General features: G+C 39.6%; 1 pseudogene; it reads left to right on the top strand.

Annotated features, from left to right (window-relative positions):
* Positions 1–10,426, top strand: part of LOC132649938 (COP9 signalosome complex subunit 5-like) — a 101,660-nt pseudogene extending 91,234 nt beyond the window's left edge.
* The last annotated feature ends 10,756 nt before the right edge of the window (positions 10,427–21,182 follow it).

Genomic DNA, 21,182 nt, shown 5'->3' with positions numbered 1-21,182 from the left:
TGTGATTTCAGCTTTAATAATGTTTCTTTTACAGATGTAGGTGGTCTTTTATTTGGGGCTTAGATGTTCAAAACTGTGATGTTCTCCTGTTGGAATTTTCCCTGATGAGAAGGAAGTGCCCCTCCTCATCTTTTTTGATTAATTTTGGTTGAAAGTCTATTTTATTAGATATTGGGATCGCTCCGTCAGCTTGTTTTCTGGGTCCATTTGCTTGATAAACATTTTTCCAGCCTTTTACTCTGAGGTAGTGTTTATCTTTTTTGCATAGGTGTGTTTCTTGGATGCAGCAGAATTCTGGATCCTGTTTGCACAACTGTTCTGTTAGTCTGTGTCTTTTTATTGGCGAGTTGAGTCCATTGATGTTGATAGGTAATAGTGACTAATGACCGATATTATTGTAGAGTTGGTGGTCTTACTATGATTCATTGCGGGGTTTTTTTCTTTTATTTTTTTTGGGAAATTATCTGTACACTATTTTTTCTTTAGTGTAGTTGTTTTCATTGGATTGGAGTTTTCCTTCTAATATCTTCTGTAGGGCTGGGTAGCTGTGTAGATATTGCTTCAATTTAGATTTATCATGGAATATTTTGATTTCTCCATCTAAGTTGATTGAAAGCTTTGCTGGGTATATTAGTCTGAGTTGACATCTGTGTTCCCTTAAAGACTGCATGATTTCTGTCCAGACCCTTCTGGCTTTCATAGTTTCTGATGAGAAGTCTGGTGTGATTCTGATTGGTCTACCTTCATATGTCACTTGGCCTTTCTCCCTTTGTTTTGTAGGTTTAGTGTTTTGACTATGATGTGACAGGAAGTATTTCTTTTCTGGTGTAGTCTATTTGGTGTTCTGTAGGCTTCTTGTATGTTTATGGACATCTCTTTCTTTAAGTTGGGAAATTTTTCTTCTATTATTTTCTTAAAAATATTTTCCAGTCCTTGGAGCCTGGAGTCTTCTTTTTCATCTATTCCTATTATTCTTAGGTTTCAACTCAGCAATTAAAAACAATCCTACTCAACAATTAAAAACAAAGAAATTATGAAATTTGCAGGCAAATTTTGGTTCCTAGAAATGATCATCCTGAGCGAGGTATCCCAAAAGCAGAAAGACACACATGGTAGATACTCACTTATATAGACCTATAAGATAGGATAAATATACTGAAATCTTTACACCTAAAGAAGATAAACAAGAAAGAAGACCAAGGGTTAGATGATCAATCCTCACTTAGAAAGACAAATGGGATGGACCTTGGATGTAGGAGACAACAAGTAACAGGACAGGAGCCTACCACAGAGGGCCTCTGAAACACTCTACCTAGCAGTGTATCAAAGCAGATATTAAGACCCATAACTAAAATTTGGGCAGAGTGCAGGGAATCATATGAAATTAGGGGGAGTTAGTAAGACCTGGAGAGGACAGGAACTCCACAAGGACCATATATATTTGGGCACAGGGGTCTTTCATGAGACTGTTTCTCCAACCAAGAACCACGTATGGATATAACCTAGAACCCCAGTTCAGATATAGCTCATGGTAGCTCAGTATCCAAGTGGATTCTATATTAAGGGGAACAGGGGCTATTTCTGACATGAACTCAATGGTGAGCTCTTCACACACACACACACAAACACACACACCCGCAAGGGAGCAGCAACCTTGCTAGGTCACAGTAGGGGACATTGCAGCCAGTCCTGAAGAGACCTGATAAACTAGGGTCAGGTGGAAGGGGAGGAGGTCCTCCCCTATCAGTGGATTTGGAAAAGGGCATGGAGGAGATGAGGGCAGGGGGGTGGGAATGGGAGGGAATAAGGACGGGGTCTACGGCTGGAATACAAAGTAAATAACCTGTGATTAATATAAAAAATTTAAAAATTTTAAAAAATAATAAAATTCAAAAAAGAAACTTAGAAAACAAGAAGTTAAACACCAGCACATCAAATGATCCAATTTAAAAAAATGGATTTCAAAGCTAAACAGAGAATTCTCTGTAGAGGAATATCGAATGGCAGAGAAACACTTAAAGAAATCCTCAGCCTCATTATCCATCAGGGAAATGCAAATCAAAATGACCCTGAGATTTCACCTACACCCATCAGAATGGCCAAGACCATAAATTCAAGTGACAACACATGCTGGAGAGACTGTGAAGAAAGGGGAACCCTCCTCCACTTCCATTGGGAATGTAAACCTGTACAACCTCTCTGGAAATTCAATCTGGCACATTCTCAGACAACTAGGAATAACTCTTCCTCAAGATCCATCCATACCACTCCAAGGCTTGAATCCAAAATACACTCAACTATAAAACAAGAACATTTGCTCAACAATGTTCCTAGAAGCTCTATTCATAATAGCCACAATCTGGAAATGACGTAGGTGTCCCTCAATGGAGGAATAGATACAGAAATTGTGGTACATTTGCACAATGGAATACTACACATCTATTAAAAATAAGGAAATCATGAAATTTTCAGGCAAATGGTGGGAACTATAAAAGATCATCTTGAGTGAAGTAACCCAAAGATAAAAATATACTCTATACAATGTTATTTTTAATTTTTTAAATTTTTTAATTAATTTATTTTTAATTAATTACAGTTTATTCACTTTGTATCCCAGCTGCAGCCCCTACTTTGTCCTCGTCTAATCCCACCCTCCTTCCCTCATCTCCTCCCATTCCCCTCCACAAGTTCACTGATAGTGGAAAGCATCCTCCCCTTCCATCTGACCCTAGCATATCAGGTCTCATCAGGAGTGGCTGCATTGTCTTCCTCTGTGGCATAGTAAGGCTGCTCCCCACTCAAGGGAAGAGCCGGGTGAGTTCATGTCAGAGACAGTCCCTGTTCCAATTACTAGGGAACCACTTGAATAATGAGGTTCCATGGATTACATATCTGCAGGAGTTCTAGGTTATCTCCATGCATGGGCCCAGGTTGGAGCATCAGTCTTGGAAAAGACCCTTTTGCCCAGATCCTTCAGTTCTGCTGCTCTCTTTGTGGAGTTTCTGTCCCCTCCTACCACCGAGGTCCTTCATCTCCCCCTTCTTTCACAAGACACTCTGCACTCTGCCCAAAGTTTGGCCAGCAGTCTCAGCATCTGCTTTGATACCCTGCTGGGTAGAGTCCTTCAGAGGTCCCCTGTGGTAGGCTCCTGTCCTGTTCCCTACACTCTCCCTCTTCTGACATCTATCTTGTTTGCCTTTCTGAGTGATTATTAATGATTTTTTCCAGGGTCCTCCTTCTTGCTTAGCTTCTTTGGGTGTACAGATTTTAGTATGTTTATCCTATATTCTAAGTCTAATATCCACTTTTAAGTTAGTGAAAAAATGTATTTATATGTTTTTAGTTTGCATTTTCTGAATCAGCAGAGCCTAACCCCTTTTCTAGAGCCTGCTTCCATTCCCCTCTTAGAAATTTTCTTTAACTGAATTGTCTCTCCAGGGAGTGTAAGGGATGACTTACGATGTCATGTTCTCAACATGATTATTTTCATAAATTTCATAATTCTGCCTTGAACCTGGTGACTACATGCACCTTGTTGCAGCTATAAGTGACTTCCAAACTGAGGAGCACAGCTGTTTTCAGAAATCAGATTTACAAGCCAGTGATTTAAAAAAAAATGAAGGGAAAGAAGGCACTCCATAAGCACTTTTTTAAATCACTTTTTTTTTTCATGAAACTGTACACCAAGTCGTACTAGTTTTCTAAAATACCACTACAACAATTCACAGAAGTCAGGAATTTTAAAATAGAGCTTAAAGACCTCCTACACAAATCCCACAAATCCATGTATCTTTTGGACTGAATACAAGTCAAAAGATTTTCCATGGAGCTGCTTGTGTTAAGGAGAGTAAAGAAAAGTCCCTAATGGATGCTGTCTAAACTGTCTCACTATTTTCAGGTGTTTTGTTTTGGTAGCAAAGCTGGCTTTAATTGGCATTATTCAATTTTCAAAGTATTTATTGAGTACTTACCGTGGCCTAGCACTGGATTAAAGATTTTCATGTTGTTTAATAATCATGGCAGTCCAGTACTGTACTTTCATTCCTTTTCTGTAAATAGGGAAATAAACAAATGCATTGAGAAATTCACCTCATTATCATACTACAGTAATGAACTCAGGAGCACAAAACTGAAAATCACCTCTGAACAGTTAAACTGTTGACTGGCATTAGGAAACTGAAGTATCTAAACTTACCTACCTGTAAGATAAAAGTAAATCTAGCTATTGATGATGTTATGAAGAATAGATGTGGTAATTTATTTAAAGCTTCTAGATGAGCCATATGCAATGAGCCATAGTAGTGATTATCTTTCTCTCTTTTCCCTGTAAACAGAGGAGACAAATTTTTAACTTATGTTTTGATTTCCAAGATGGTCTCTGTTCTTTCAGCTTGTGGTTGCAATTTAATTAATAAATCAATAAATTTAGGTCATAAAGTTAGAACTGAGAACATAATCAAAGCTATGATGATTACATGTTAATGGAGATAAAAAGACCTATCGAGTTGATCATATTATTCCTTCACTTCAACAGGATATTAAAGTTTACTTCGTAATCTTCACTTTCCCTGGGGGCCAGAGATGATGATGACTCGTGAAGCTATTTCCCAGTGCTTGTAGTTGCTGTTTTATTCCCCCCCAGCCCCCCATTCTACAGTCCTCTTCCATCACTACAGATCCCTTCAGTATTTATTTATTTTCATAAAAAATCTTTTGAAATTGTATATTATGTAAGAACCTTGATTGTACTGTGATTTTGTTTTATAGTCAGCATTACTTTAAATAGTGCAAAATCTCAACATTGGCTCTACTGAAAATCGTGATGCATGCCAGATCAGGAGGCAACCTGGAAGTGATGGGCTTGGTGCTTGGTAAAGAGGACAGTGGGACCATGATCATCATGGGCAGTTTTGTTTTGTCTGTAGAGGTCACTGAAACCAAAATAAATTCTCAGGCTGCCACATATGAGGAAATGGCTGCAAACACAGAAAATGACAAACAGGTAAAAATATGGTTTCTTAGAACTTAGTAACTCTTAAGAGTCTCAAGATGACTTTTGGGTTTCTGAGCTTAAAACTGTCCTTTTCACATTAAAATTTACAATTAAAATTGAATAATTTTCATGTAAAGTATTAAAAATATTGTGAGGTTTATAGTACTAGGTTGGAGGAAGGAGTCCTTCTCAATTAAATTTTCATAGTCAGTGTCAGTTGTGTTTCAAATTGAAAAAAAAATATGTAGGTTTGGCATTCATGAGCCCAGAGTTCAATATCTCCAGAATCCCTCAACACTGGAAAAAAAAAGAAGAAATTTAGGAATTAACTATTCCTGAGTAGAGTGAATCTAATTTTTTCAAAGTTATTTTATTTATTTATTTATTACAATTTATTCACTTTGTATCCCAGCTGCAGCCCCCTCTCTTGTCCCAGTCCCACCAACCTTCCCTCATCTCCTTCTATGTCCTTTCCCTACTCACCTGATAGGGGAGTAACTTCTCCCATTCTAACTGACCCTAGAGTATCAGGTCTCATCAAGGCTGACTGCATCATCTTCCTCTGTTGCCTGGCAAGGCTCCACCCACCAAGGGAATGTGATCAGAGAGCCTGCCACTGTGTTAATGTCAGAGACAGCCCCTGCACCCCTTGCTAGGGAACCCACTTGTATACTGAGCAGCCGATTGGCTTTCTCTAAACAGGGGTTCTAGGTCCTCTCTATGAATGGCCCATAGTTGGAGTATAGGTCTCTACAGTCCCCACTCAGCCAAGGAATTTTGGCAATGTTTTCCTCCTTGTGGAGTTCCTGTCCCCTCCAGGTTTTTCTATCTCCCTCTTCTTTCTATCTCTTTTTCTTAATAATTCTGCCACTCTTCCCAAAATTTGGCTATGAGTTTAAGTTTCTCCTTCAATATCCAGGTAGGTAGAGTCTATCCGAGGTCCCTTGTGGACCTCCTGTCTTGTTCCTTCTACTACTTTCAAATCAATACTGTTTGCCCTTCTGAATGTGCATTAAGCATCTTCCCTAGGGTCATCCTTGTTGTTAAGCTTCTTGAGGGCTATAGATTTAGTATGTTTATCCTATATTATATGGTTAATATCCGCTTATAAGTGAGTATATAACATTTCTGTCTTTCTGCTTCTGGGTTATCTCAGTCGGGATGATCTTTCCTCGTTCCCATCATTAGCCTGCAAATTGTATGATTTCCTTGTTTGAATTACTGAGTACTGTTCCATTGTGTAAATGTACCACAATTTCGGCATCCATTACTTCATGAGAGACATCTAGGTTGTTTCCAGATTCTGGCTATTACGAATAGAGCTGCTACAAACGTGGTTGAGCAAATGTCGATAGTGAGTGGTGGAGTATCTTTTGGATATATGCCTAGGAGTGGTATAGCTGGATCTTGAGGTACCATTATTCCTAAATTTTGGCAGAAGCACCAGATTGATTTCCAAAGTGATTATACTAGGTTACATTCCCACCAACAGTGGAGGAGGGTTCCACTTTCTCCATATCCTCTCCAGCATGCATCCTTCCTTAAGCTTTTTATCTTAGCCATTCTGATGAGTGTGAGGTGAAATCTAATGGACTAGGCTATTTTTCTTCCTTAAGTTACTTATATACTTACACAGAACAAGATCAAGATTTTTTTGTTCAATTTTTTAAGTATGTTGTATGTGATATGCATCTATGTGCAGATATGTTTTATAATCTACAGCATATTCCTATGAAGGTATATCAGATGTTAGTGATAATGTCTGGGCTGAGAAAGAGATAGATGAGGGAAAAGGTACAGAAAGAGAGTGGATAGCCTTGATCTGGTACCTTGATAATTTTACACTGCATGCATGTGTGTCTTTTCAGAAATTCTTTAGCTTCAAAGAAGCATGTGCTTCACACTGCTACTAGACCACAGTGCTTCATAAAACCTGTAAATGACAATATCTGAGATTCTACCACACCTCAAGCAAGCTTTTTCTTTCATGTATTAAGGTGGCCACCTTGAAAATGCAATTAGCTTATACCAGAGCTACCCAGGTTAAAGCACTTGGCTCTCTGGGATTGATTTTAGTAGGCAGATGCTTAACTTGCACTCCCAGTAACCATTCATGGCAGTGGTGGTACGTGCATTAAAAAAACAAAACAAAACAAAAAGTGTCTCTGCTTTAACAAAGAACTAAAGAACTCTAGTTTGATTCTTATCACCCATATGAAGGCTTACAACCTAGATCCAGGGTATCTGAAGCCTTTCTCTGATCTCCAAGGACACGAGATAAGACATATATTCAAGGATTCATACATAAGGTAAAAATAAATAAGCGAATGAATGAATGAGGGTTTCATGTTGGTCATTACCTCCTGAAATTGAACTCCTGATTCTCCTATTATTCTCCTTAGCATACTAGGACTATAAGTGTAGAGTACCACATTTTTTTAGCATTTTGTTATTTCAGTTTTAATTTTTTTTGTTTGTCTTCCTTCTTGTACGTTTGTATCAGGAGCTGGGGGAGAGACTTACACATGCTATGACCCATGTACGTAGGTGAGAAGACAGCTTTTTGAGGTCCATTCTCTCCCTCCACCATGTCGGTCTCAGGGACCAAATTCAGGTCCTCAGGCTTGACAGTAGGCACTTTTACCCATAGGACCATCCTAGTGGCTCCACTTTCTTTTTGTTTCATTTTACTTTTTGTATTATGGTGTCAGGGTTTCATATGCTATTTAAGAGTTCTCTCTACCATGAAGCTATATCCTCAGTCCTCTAGCTTCAGTAAATATTTAAAAATTTGTATCTTTATGAGTGTTTGTACGTCATCTTTGTGCACCACACATGTGCTTGGTGCCTGTAGGGTCCAGAAGTAGCAGTGGGATACCCTGGAATTGGAGTTAGATGTGAGTCCTGGGAACCAAACCCATGTCCTTCTGCCAGAGCAGCAACTACCCTTAACTTCTGAGCTATCCCTCCAACCTATATAAGTTTTGTATGGATTTAATTTTGTTTTGTTTTGTTACTGTTTTTGGCACAGAGTCTCTCTGTTATGTAGCTCTGTCTATCCTAGAACTGGATATGTTGACCAGGCTGTCCTTGAACTCCCAGACAGCGTCTGCCTGAGTGCTCAGGTTAATGCCATATACCACCACACCAAGCTTGTTTTATGTGTGTGTGTGTGTGTGTGTGTGTGTGTGTTTTAAGTTGTTCAGAAAGATTTGCTAAAGAAAGAATACTGAAAAATTAAAACACTCTGATAAAGGCTTAAGCTCTGGTGTCTTAACCCTCTTGCACCTCACACTTCACTCCTGTGATATGAAGTTAAATCATAGAACCCATGTCATCTTCTTTGCTCTGCATAGGCACTTAATTAGGGTGGTTTGAATTGGAGAAGCAGAAATGGCTAGAACCTGTCTTCTTCTATGTCCAGGGTGCTTTAGATGCAATCTGGATTTTATTAGGAGGAAACTAATAGTTGTTCATCTATTAAAGTATTTCGGTAAGGGAGGGAAGATTCTCAGTTGATTTGTTTGTTTCAAAAATATGTCCTTGTTGAGTAGCATGCACAGCTTAAATAATAATAATAAATACTCTTTGATGATATGTTAAGTAAATGTAATCTGTAAAATAACTGAATATTCCCATTTTATTGAACTTTTCTGGTTATTTTGGTTATCTTTTTCAGATGGTTTGCTAGTTTAGTTTACAAATATATAGTGCTATATTTACTTGCTTGTTTTGGGTTTCTGATCTTGACTCACTAGAACATATGGTTTATGTTGACCAATATTAAGCATATATCTCTTCTAGATTAACCCAACCAGAACAATATCTGCAGGAAAAGTGAATCTTGATACCCTTTGGACATATCCAAAGGTAATTTGGATGGAGAAGATAAGCAGGACATTCACAGTCTCAGGTAGTTTATACTAGCCATGAAATTACTTACCTGTGAAGCACTGGGAGTAGAGATGTGAGTCACCACAGGAGTGGCATGTGTTCATGAGTACAAGCACTGGTGTGCAGGTCAGAAGACAGCCTTGGGTGCCAGTCTTCTCCTTCCTCTTTGTTTGAGGCAGGTTCTTTTAGTTTTCACTGCAAATGAGCTACCAACTACCAGGCTTATACAGCTGGCTTCTGTGGAATCTGTCTCCAGCTCCCCCGACTATAAGTATTAACTAGCCCTTCTTTGTGTGGGTTTTGGGATCCAAATTTAGCTTCTCATATTTTCATACAATCTTTTTTTTAAAGTTCTAAGGGATAGAGACAAGCTATATGTGCATCCTGTTTGATATTTTTTTAGTGTAGAAAACTTTTCAAATACAAAATTGCAAACTGCCACAGTTCAAATAAAAAGATAACATAGTTGTTAAATATTAATCTTGGCAGACAAAGGGTTTTATCCGGGCACAGGGTCTTTTCTGAGACTGACACTCAAACAAGGACCGTCCATGGATATAACCTAGAACTTCTGCTCGGATGTGGCCCATGGTAGCTCAGTAACCAAGTAGTTTTCCAAAGTAAGGGGAACAAGGACTATTTCTAACAGGATCTCAAGGGTAGGCTCTTTGACCTCCCCCCCCAGGGGAGGAGCAGTCCTGTTAGCCCACAGAGGAGGCCTGTGCAGCCAGCCCTGAACATACCTGATAAAACAGGCTCAAATGAAAGAGGAGGAGGTCCTCCCTTATCAGTAGACTTGGAGAGGGGCAGGGAGGAGACCAGGGAGGGAGTGTGGGGTTGGGGAGGGAATGAGGGAGCGAGATACAGCTGGGACACAGAGTTAACAAAATGTAACTAAAAAGAAAAATTAAAATTAAAAAAAGAGAAATGCTTGTGTGACCTTTGCAGCTTGACAAGTACTAGAGAAATAAGCTGAATCCATTTCTTTCCATGAAGGGAGCCTGTAGTCAGCAATGGATATTACTAGCATATGTAAACATCACCTAAACACAAGAGAATTTAAGCCATATGCCAAATCCTGCCTAGAGAAACTAATGGCTTTGGAGGTGAGGAGGGGCAATGTTTTTTCCATCTTGGATTTGTTATTTGCTTTGGTTTTGCTTTTAAGATAAAATCACACTCTGTATAGCCCATGCTTTCCTGGAGTTGACTAAATGCTGTCCTCACAACTGTCAGTAGTCCTTTTGTCTCGGCCTCCCAAGTACTGAAATTGACATGTATGAGCCACCAGGCCCAGCTGTTATTAAAATATTGATGCTTACTAACTGGTTTTCCAGATTTTCATCCCATCCATAATAAGCTATAGAATATGCTAAGGGGATTTTTTTTCCTTCTCTCTTTCTTTCCTTTCCTTTTTTCTTTCTTCTTTGTCTTTCTTTCTTCCTTTCTGGCTACAATTCTCCTGATGAAGAACGTTCTGAGTTTCAGACTATACCACTTAATAAAATAGAAGACTTTTTTGTGCACTGCAAACAGTGAGTAGTCGACCAGACATCAGGGCCAAGGATGTAACACAACAGCAGAATACATGCCTGTCACTCCCATGGCCTTGGGTTCAACCCCAGCACAAAAACTCAGAAATGATTTAGTCAAAGATTTTTTTTAACACATAAGAAAACTCAGACAGAATGCATTTGATAATATAGTACCTTTGAAATAGTAGTAAAAATTGATTTAGGATAATAGTCAAATTATTTAGGTAATAATTACTCTTTTACTTATGTTTATTCCTCAGTAATTATATTAATATAGCTCATATCTTTCACATAAACATAAACATAATACATAAATGTAAGGTTTAGGTTTGGGGGGTTTAATTTTTTTTGACAGTGTTTCTCTGTGTAGCCTTGGCTGTCCTGGACTCACTTTGTAGATCAGGATTTCCTCCAACTCAAAGAGATCCACCTGCCTATCCCTCCCATGTACTGGGATTAAAGGAGTACACCACCATGCCTGACAGCCATAGCAATTTTTAAAAGCTTCTTTTATTTATTTATTTGTTTGTAAGTGTGTATGTGTTTGTGTACATGTATGTGGGCTCACGCACTGTGGTCAGAAGAAAATATGAAAGTGTCAAGTTTCCTTCTTCCATCAAGCAAGTCCTGGGAATCCAACTCAGGACAAAACAAGTATCTTTTGTCTTTGCTCTTACTTGGTTTACAGCTTTTTGTTAGCTTCCATTATTGTGGCAAAATACCTGGGATAATGAGTTTATAAGAAAGAAAGTTTTATTTTTGCTCAAAGTCTCAGGTTTTATTCTTCATTCAGTTTTGGTCCAGTTGTTTCTAACCCAGTATACATGCTGAGAGTGTCTTAAAATGAAACGCTCTTATTTGTTGGTGGCTGGGAAGCATAGTCAGTTAAAAACACTTTAAGGAAGCTGGTGTGCCTAGTCACCTCACTTCCTTCCACTACATCCCACTGCCTAAAGTTTCTACCACTCTCACTATGTTAGTATAGTATAGTAAGTACACTATCTATATATGTACTTCTTTCTCAGTCACCTGACCTTAGTTGAACTTTGTTTCTCATCTGCTCTCACACCAGAGATGATGGTGAACCAGAGATGTGGTAGAGAACAACACCATCCCTTTTCATGCTCGTGCAGCACAACTGAGTTGTTGGCCTACCTTCATGATCACAGAGTTTTGCCTTCTGGCCTCTATGGCCTAGGATTGCTATGTGGATATTTGTAGCCCCCCTGTATTATTTAACACTGATATCTAGGAGAGTCTGCATTCAATTAGTGACAGTTTCTAGTTGCTCTTTTCCATACGCTCATCACCTTTTGCTTGACATAGTGTGGGCCTAAAGTAATCACCCACTTCTGCTGTGATGACCTTTCTTGATCAGGCCAGCTCTCAACACAACAGTGTTTTTCCTTTTCAAAGCATTGTCAACCAGTTTAGACTTGCCCATAGGGCAAAATTGTGCTTTTCTCAAAAAGCAAACTGAAACTCTGTGTAGAGGAATTTTAATTCAAAACATGGCTGCTATGGCAAGAAACCACATCCAAGCACTTTGTAGGTCTGTGTGGTCTAACTAGAATACAGACACCTCTTTAATCCCAGAAAACAGAGGCAAACAGATTTCTGAGTTCAAGGCCAGCCTGGAAGAAAGCAAGTTTCAGGTAAAGAAAACCTTAGATCCAGGCGTGGTAGTATATGCCTTTAATTCTAGCACTCAGGAGGCAAGGGTATGCAGACCTTACAGTTCTAGTCAGTTCTGTTCAAGCAGTTCAGATGAGTCAGTGAGTTGAGAGGCAGTGCAGTGGAGCTGAGTTTGTGAAATACAGAGGCAATTTCACTGGGAGAGTTTTACAGAGACAGGTTGAAAAGAGAACAAACTAGATACACGTAAAGACAGAACAAGCCAGAGAATGAGAAAGAGCCAGAAGCTTAGAACATATTGCCAGAATTAGTATGAGGCTAAGCAGACCAATTTAGTCAGAAACTGAGAAAACAAAAACAAAAACGTATTTAATCAGTCAGCTTGGAGAACAGTTTGAGCCAGAACAGCAGATGTGAACTAGCCAGCAAGAGTTCAGATAGGAGCAGAAAGGGTGAGCTTATTCATCAGTAAGTCTCAGAAGCTGAAAACATTCTAGGCCTGGGTTAGATTGGATAGAGTCTAGAAGTTTCCAGGACTTGGCCTAGGTTCTCAGATGGAGGCAGAAAGCCTGTGAAAGGAAAATTACATCAGGAGAATAAAAGTTACTTCAACACCTATATGGCACACCAGGCCTTAGTGTCAGTTGTGAAGGTGTAATGGACCATTGGGCACCTTGTTAGAGGCCTGTCCTTTGATATGAGGATGTGCCTAGTGGATATTTTTAAATCAGTGTCCCCCTTTTTTTGGTTTGGAGCCAAATGTCTGGACAATCCTGGTGACCAAATGTGTATCTAAGCATTCTAATCTCTAACAGTCCTGGTTAGCATACTACTTATCTGTGGGATGTTTTAGAGGCAGTCTTCCCTCAGCAAAATTCTACTTGGTGTCACTATTTCCTAAGCATTGCTAAATCCTTTTTGTCATCTAGTCTAGTCTTGTACATCACAGCTTAATAATGGAGTGCTACCTAACACATGAGATTCCTTTCACAGCCTCCAGAGAATTAACTCCAAATGTGTCTTACACATAAATGTTAAATGAATGCTAAGGGTAGAATCTGTAGAAGATAGTAGAAATACTAGGGTTCTCTGAGTTTGGCTTTCTGCCAAGGATGTTTCTACACACAAACTCCTGCTTCAAATGCTTTGCTTAGATCCAGCCCCCAAAGTTTAGTTATGCAGAGCCTTCCAGATCCAGGGACTGACTAGGATTAAAAGGGACCTTACTACCCAGCCCCAGGGATGACCCACCATACCATCTCCTGTTGTTCAACCACATGCTCCTCCCTGTTGTGGGCAGTGACCCTGGGCTCACCATGTTGCAGCTTCAGAGCTTGCCTGAGTTCCCCTCACAGTACCCAGCAGCAGCATGCAGAGAACACCACAAGGAATCATTCAGACCTGCTCAGCGACAGCACTGAAACTGCAGCAAGGCACCCAGAACACTCCCCCTCCACAGGACTTTGGCTGAGTAGAAAGGTCACCTGGGTGCTTTCTCTGCCTCTCTGAGCTAGTAGACTTTCATTCAGCGTCTGGCTCCTGAGTCTTTATTGGTAAACCTGAATTTATGGATTTTTCTTAAATACAACCAATCCAGTAATTTTTTAATCCATGTGTCTGGATGTTTCAAGTGGCTTTATATGCCAGAATTAAAACAACAACAACAACAACAACAACAACAACAACAAAAAACTGTGGCACCTAGATTAAAGGTGAATCTTATCACCTCAAAAGATCTAGATTAAAGAAGGGGTTTTCCCTTCAAAAGTTATAATCAAGATAAATCCCCCACAATTCCCAACTGTTAGTGTTTTAGTTAATTCTAGACGTAGCTAATTTGACTACCAAGAATAACCATCACGACAGCCAATACAGAAGACCTGAGAAAGATATTTTCCCCCTGTGGTGGGCAAGAAGAAAATGGGAGTTATTTCCAAAGAAATGATGTTCTTCAACCAAGGAATCATTGGGATTTTACTTAGGGAGTCTGGATATCTTTACATATAGGTTTGCCTACTCTTAAGCATGCTAAGTAAAATCCTCTTCTGAAAGTGGTCACTTTGTAAAAGCAGAGATATTTAAGGGTACTCTTAGGACAATGTCACACAGAAACATATGTAAATTATAAAAATGACGGACAGAAATGCCTCTGGAATGCTCATCTTGTACTATAAGGTCATAGCTGACAATTTGTAAAAGACACTGTGATTTCTAAGAAGCCAATGCTACCTGTCAGTCATGATGCTTGATGTTACAAATAAATGCATTAATGCCACAATTCTCACATATACAAAGGACAGAGAACAGAATTTTAGAAAACACCAAAGAAGTCAGTTCTTAGCTCTGTGGACACTGTTCTTAGAGGAATAGCTTTGCTGAGCTATTCTAACATCATGCTGAGGCTGTTTTTGCCTCTGATGAGGCTGTCTCAGAGGAAGGCCACAGCTGCTTCCAAACAGGACCAAAAGGAGTGCATTTTAACTAGCCCTAGTTGCTGCCTGTCTCGGGGCTATGCCATTATTGTAGAGATAACATTTTAAAAATTTATTTTTATTTTATCTATAAAGGTGTATGCCAACATGTTTCTGTGTGCAGTAACAACAGAGGGCAGAGATGTTTGTAATTGGAATGACAGTAAATGGCTAGCTACCATGTGGTTAATGGAGATGGAACCTATGCCTTCAGTAGCAACATCCATCGCTACTAACTGCTGAGCTATCTCTCTAGCTCCTTTTTAATTTAAAATTTATTTTTATTCATTTTAATTAGAATATATTACATTGCTTTCCCCCTTTCTTCTCCTCTCTCTATCACTCCTTATTCTTCCAAGGCAATTTCTTCCATATTAAGTATGTTTGAGTAAGTATGCTAAAAATATTAAGAAAAATTGTTGGGACTGTAGAGATGGCTCAGAGATTAAGAGGACTGGCTGTTCTTTGAAAGGTCCTGAGTTCAATTCACAACAACCACACGTAGGCTCATAACTTTCTATAGTGAGATCTGGTACCCTCTTCTGGCCTGCAGGGACACATGGAGGCAGAATACTGTATACAAAATGAATAGATAGATAGATAGATAGATAGATAGATAGATAGATAGATAGATCTTTTAAAAATCTTGTGAAGTTCTTTTTTGTTGGTTGTGTGAATATGTTTTCAGGACTGACCACAGTGGGCTCAATAATCAGTTAGGAAGCTAATCCTTGCCTGAGGATAATTCTCCCACTTGAAGGAGAGTTCCACTCTTTAACAGGCAACCCGATGCTGAGGGCACAAAGGTCCTTACACCCCCAGATCACTAGAAATGCCCTATGTACTTTATAACCAGCTGACCTCTAAGCTATTGTTCAGAGACCACACTGAATTCTAAGCCTATTAGCTACATAACCCAACCTCATGATCACATGTATTTTTCAAATGAGTTTCTTTGTAGATACACTTTAGGCTTTATTGTGCACCTGCAATTGGACTGATTGTTGCCTGGAATTTTTATTCATAGTTGTACTGTTTTAAATATGTTAAAACTGCTTATCTTGTTAACAAAAATAGCTTGAGTCATAGATAACTACTAACTTATTTACCTCACTTGAAAACAAACAGTTTAAAGGCTAGCTGATAATACTTAGCCTAGTTAGTCAAAATGAATTATAATGTATTAGTGCTCCCCCTTGTCTTCTGAACTTGATTTTCCTATAATAAGACTGCCCCAAGAAGAGATTAATATCACAGTTTGTCTACTGAGTTCATTCTGTGTCTCACATCATGATTAGTCTTGGGGGGTGTGTTTAATAAACCACCCATATCTAACTGAGAATGGTGTCTGAGTGATTTGTGCAGTCATTCTCTAGAACAAGTATTTGTAACTGATGAAAGGTTCTAGTAACTGAGGATGATTTCAAAAGCAACCAACCAAACAAACAAAAATTCTAAGGGCTAAAGCGATGGCTCATTAGAATTAACTTCTTCTGCTAAGACATAAATTTCATTCCCAGAATCCACATCACTCACAATTACCTGCAACTCCAGCTCCAAAAGTTTAAAAGCCTCTGTCCTTCTTGAGCACCTGTTTTCATACACAAACACACACACATATTCATATATAGAGAGATAGATAGGTAGAGAGAGAGAGAGAGCTCTAAAGCTAGGTGTAGTGGTGAACACATATAAGTGGTTGATCAGAACAGAGTTATTGCCAAGATCTGAATGCTTGATATGGAGCATCACCACACTGCCATTTAATTAGCCCCATGGCTGTATGTTTACCACTGCATCCCCCACAGTACCTGACTTTTTCTGGTTTGTGCCCTGCACAGTAAACGATATCAAGATAGGCCTTGTTTCCCAACTTCATATGTTCTTCACCTCCATGAACTGTTGTTGAGATCTGTGTCACCTTGATTGAGAGTGAGATAGACTTAGAGGAAGTCTGTGTATGGAAAAAAGTTTGTGTGTGGAAGTCTTTACCATGGTGTGCCTATGGATGCCAGAGGACAACTTGTGAAGTTGGTTCTCTTCTTCCACAATGTGAGTGGTAGAAATCAAACTAACTTATTGGGCTTGGCAGTAAGCCCTTTACCTACTAAGCCATCTTGTAAATTTCTGTAATCAAAGACTCAAAGGCTCTCAAAGCCTGCACAGGTTAGCCCTGTGGTAGATGCAGAACTCTCAAAGTACCAAAAGTGTCAATTCACGAGGCACCCAGGGCTTCTTTTGCCTCTGTGATGTGCAATATTCAGGATCCTCACCTGGTCTCCTCTCAGATATTCTGTATTTGCCCTGTGTCATGAAGAAACTACTGCTTTGGATCTGTAGGACCAGCTCCTTCATGTGCTTCATCATATTGTACATGCTGTAGATCTTGGAGTGGCCCAAGTCACAGCCTTGGATCTCAGCATGGGTGGAAGCTGAGTTGGAGAGCCTACCATCACTCCTGCTGTCCTGCTATCAGGGCCAGCTCTCCTGCTTTGCCCAGCTGAGGGACAAGGCCGAATCTCTCACTCTCATACCCTGGGGTCAGCTCATTCTTGCCCACACCACCAGGGCCAGTTCTACCTTGCTGCTAAGGGGAGGTACAGGACCCACTCTGTTGACTGCTGCAGTTGGCCCGGGGTGGGGCCAGCTCTCCCACCTGTTACAGCAGTGAGGGGGCCATCTCTCCTGTGGCCATGCCATGGCAAGCAGACAAATGGCAGAGCTAGATATCCTTAGTTGCCACAGCCAGCAAAGGGCAGGGACAGCCTTTCTAATGAATATGAGAACTGGGGCCAGCTCTTGAGCTGCACCATACCAACTTTGATTCTGTATGGTTCTTTTCTTTGGTTTATAACATTGAATAGTCCCTTTACTTTATGTTGTTGTTTGGAGATAGGGTCTTCTATACAGGCCTATGGATCCTGAGTTCCAGGACAGCCTTGCCTACAAAGCAAGACTGTCCCAAAATTCAAATCAACCAGAGAGTCAGGCATTCTAGACACAAGGTATGTATATAGGTGTTTAACTGCCACTGAACTGAGAGCATTGGTTGTTTCTGTCTAGCCAAATAATCACACCAGGCAACTTTCGCCTGTGAGGCTGTGGCCTTCCTCGGCATAACCTGCACTGCTGGCTACACTGAGCCGCCTTGACCCTCTCTGGTCCTTTTCTGTTTAGATGGAATTCTTGTCAATGCCTGAAGAGTTCTGTTCAAAGTCCTCCCAATTAATTCCAAGCCGGCTTAATTACATGGATAACACACACACACACACACACACACACACACACACACACACATATATATATATATATATAGAGAGAGAGAAAGAGATAGATAGATAGATAGATAGAGAGAGAGAGAGAGAGAGAGAGAGAGAGATGGAAGAGACACTTGACTAACATAAACTGATTTTCACAATCTGTGGGGTAGAAAACAAGCATGAAAAGACCTAATTAGGAAATGTTTGAAATTAAGCATTTGAATGCCCCCCCCCAATGAGCAGTAAACCCTTTTGTATATACCACTCAACTTCAGAATCAGTTTTCTTTTTTTAATTATTTTTTTTGTTTTTTCTTATATTAGAGAGATATATTGTTTTTATTTTCATTCATCTTGTGTGTGCTAATATTTAACATATCTGAAAATAATATTCATGGGATATTACTTTAATCAAATGCATCTAAGCTCATTATAATTTAATTATTTTAGTTTGTACATTTCATTTTAGTTCTCATGAAGAGTTTAAAATTTTTACTGTAATGGCAATTTTTCATGCTGTAAGTAGTTACAGATTTTTCTTCTCTCATATGCATCCAAACTATTACTTTTTTTTTTTCAATGCAGTTTATTCAGGAACCTTGAAAAATCCTCGGACCCTGGGGAAAGCCAGCCCACAGCTTAAATAGCCTCTGGGTAACCAACCCAGGCGTGCCACGTGGGCAATGCAGATAGGTCCACATACATGGAAGCAAGCCAGATCCTCAGCCTTAGCCAAATGTGGAATTGTTCGTGACAGAGAGCACTCACCATCGAGAAGGTGGAAGGCGGAAACCAGCTCCATCTTTAAGGCATAGCATTCTGCAGCTCTCTACAGTTCCCCGTTTTTGTTTTAAAAGGATCAGGCAAGAGTAGAGGTCTGATCTCTGATATTAGAAATAAATTGGGACTTTCTACCGATGTTCATTTAGGTGTCATCCACCCAAAGAGCATCAGACCCGTCTGATACCTTTTTCTCAGAGGCGGGACCTGGGGCATCAACCCGCATGCAATCAGACATGCTCTTCTCTGGGTCCAAAGCGGCTGACCCTGAGTGCATTGCTTATCCTCGCATCCTGAGCGTATCATTTTAGCTTTTTATGGTATCCAACCATGCTTGGGGAGAATGTCCTGCTTCAATGGCTGTAAAGGCCTGAATGAATATGGCTGCATCAAACTGTTGTGAGACTCTAATTACTTAATTACATGGATACACGTCTTAATTACATGGATAAGTCATATATATATATATATATATAGATATAGATATAGATAGATAGATAGATAGATAGATAGATAGAGAGAGAGAGAGAGAGATGGAAGAGACACTTGACTAACATAAACTGATTTTCACAATCTGTGGGGAAGAAAAAAAAGCATGAAAAGACCTAATTAGGAAATGTTTGAAATTAAGCATTTGAATGCCCCCTCCCATGAGCAGTCAGCACTTTTGTATATACCACTCAACTTCAGAAGCAGTTTTCTTTTTTTTAACTATTATTTTTTATATTAAATACAGGTTATTTACTTTGTATGCCAGCTTTAGCCACCTCCTTCTTTCCTTCCCAATCCCACCCTGCATCCCTCATCTCCTCCCTGCCCCTCTCTAAGTCCACTGCTAAGGGAGATCCTCCTACCCTTCAATCTGACCCTAATTTATGAGGTCTCATCAGGAATGGCTGCAATGTCCTCCTCTGTGTTCATGAGCCCTCCACTGAGTTCATGTCAAGGACAGTCCCTGTTCCCCTTACTAGGAAAATCCACGGAATACTACACAACAATTAAAAACAAGGAAATCATGAAATTTGCTGGCAAATGGTAGAATCTGGAAAAGATCATCGTGAAGAAGGTATTCCAGAAACAGAAAAGACACACATGGTATATACTCACTTATGGATACTAAATATTTCAGATAGGATAAACATACTAAAATCTGTACACCTAAAGAATCTAAATAAGAAGGAAGTCCTGGTGATCAATCCTCACTTAGAAAGACAAATGTGATGGACATTTGAAGTAGGAGAAAACAATTAACAGGAGAGCAGCCTACAATAGGGAGGTATATGAAAGACTTTACCTAGCAGGGTATCAAAGCAGGTGCTGAGACTCATAACCAAACCTTGGACAGAGTGCAGGGAATCATATGAAAGAAGGAGATGTTAGTAAGACCTGGAGAGGACAGGAGCTTCACAAGGACCAAATATATCTGGGCACAGGTGTCTATTCTGATACTGATTCTCAAAACAGGAATCAGGCATGGAAATAACCTAGAACCCCTGCTTAGACGTAGCCCATGGTAGCTCAGACTGCACTTGGGAGGCATACCTCCATGATCTGTTGGGATCTGTGACCACTCACCCAATGTTATATACAAAGAACTTCTCAGCTACTTATTTCTAAAGGAACATAAAGAGTAAAGATCATGGACTTGAAATGTCATTCAGGCCCAGAAGACCAACCATCATGCAGCCCAGGGCATTTCTTTGTCAGTGTTGGCAGAGATGAAGAAGATGTGGGGTGACATCACTTTGTGCTTCTTCCACGTGTACATGTTGGGCACCCTACCCCATAAATGGGCAGCCACCTATAAGGGCTACATGAGGAACAGTCCTGCATAGGTGTGGTGAAAAGAAATGAAGATGTTGAGCTGAGGTTAAGTAGTTCCCTTAGCTGTGCCTATCAATGTCTGAGCTAACTTACTATGCCACTTGGTTGTCTATGAGAAAAGCAGAGAAGAAAATTTCCCAAATTTAAAGGAGGAGCTTATAAGAATAGAAGAGTCCTACAGAATACTTAAAAAATTAGGCCAGAAAAGAAAATCCTCCCAATACATAATAATCAAAACAGTAAGTAAACAGAACAAAGAAAAAAATACTAAAAGCTACAAGGGGAAACACCAAGTATCATATGGAAAACCAATCAGAATCACACCTTACTTCTCAACAGAGACTAAGAAAGTGAGAAGGGCCTGGACAGATATCATGCAGAACCTAAGAGAACACAGATGTCAGCCCAGGCTACTCTACCAAGAAAAACTCTTACTCTTCATAGATATGAAAGAAATAAGATATTCAATGACAAAAACAAATTTAAACTTTTCTTTACACCAATACAGCATTACAGAAGTTACTAGAATAAAAATACAAGCCAAGAAAGCTAACTACATTCAGAAAAAAACAAAGGAAAAAAATAACCTCACTACAGCAAAATGGATAGTAGCCAAGCACACAAACTACCACAAACAACAGCAAAATGAAAGCCTCAAAGAGTCACTGGTCATGAACTTCTCTCAACATCAATGGACTCAATTCTCCAATAAAAAGGCACACACTAACAAAATGATTATGTAAACAAGACCCAACAATCTGTTGCATACAAGAAACATACCTAAGTCACAA

This window comes from Meriones unguiculatus, chromosome X, assembly GCF_030254825.1.
Source record: "Meriones unguiculatus strain TT.TT164.6M chromosome X, Bangor_MerUng_6.1, whole genome shotgun sequence".
Classification (NCBI taxonomy): domain Eukaryota; kingdom Metazoa; phylum Chordata; class Mammalia; order Rodentia; family Muridae; genus Meriones; species Meriones unguiculatus.
The sequence above is the reverse complement of the archived record's forward strand: the minus strand, read 5'-3'. Positions and strand labels throughout refer to the sequence as shown.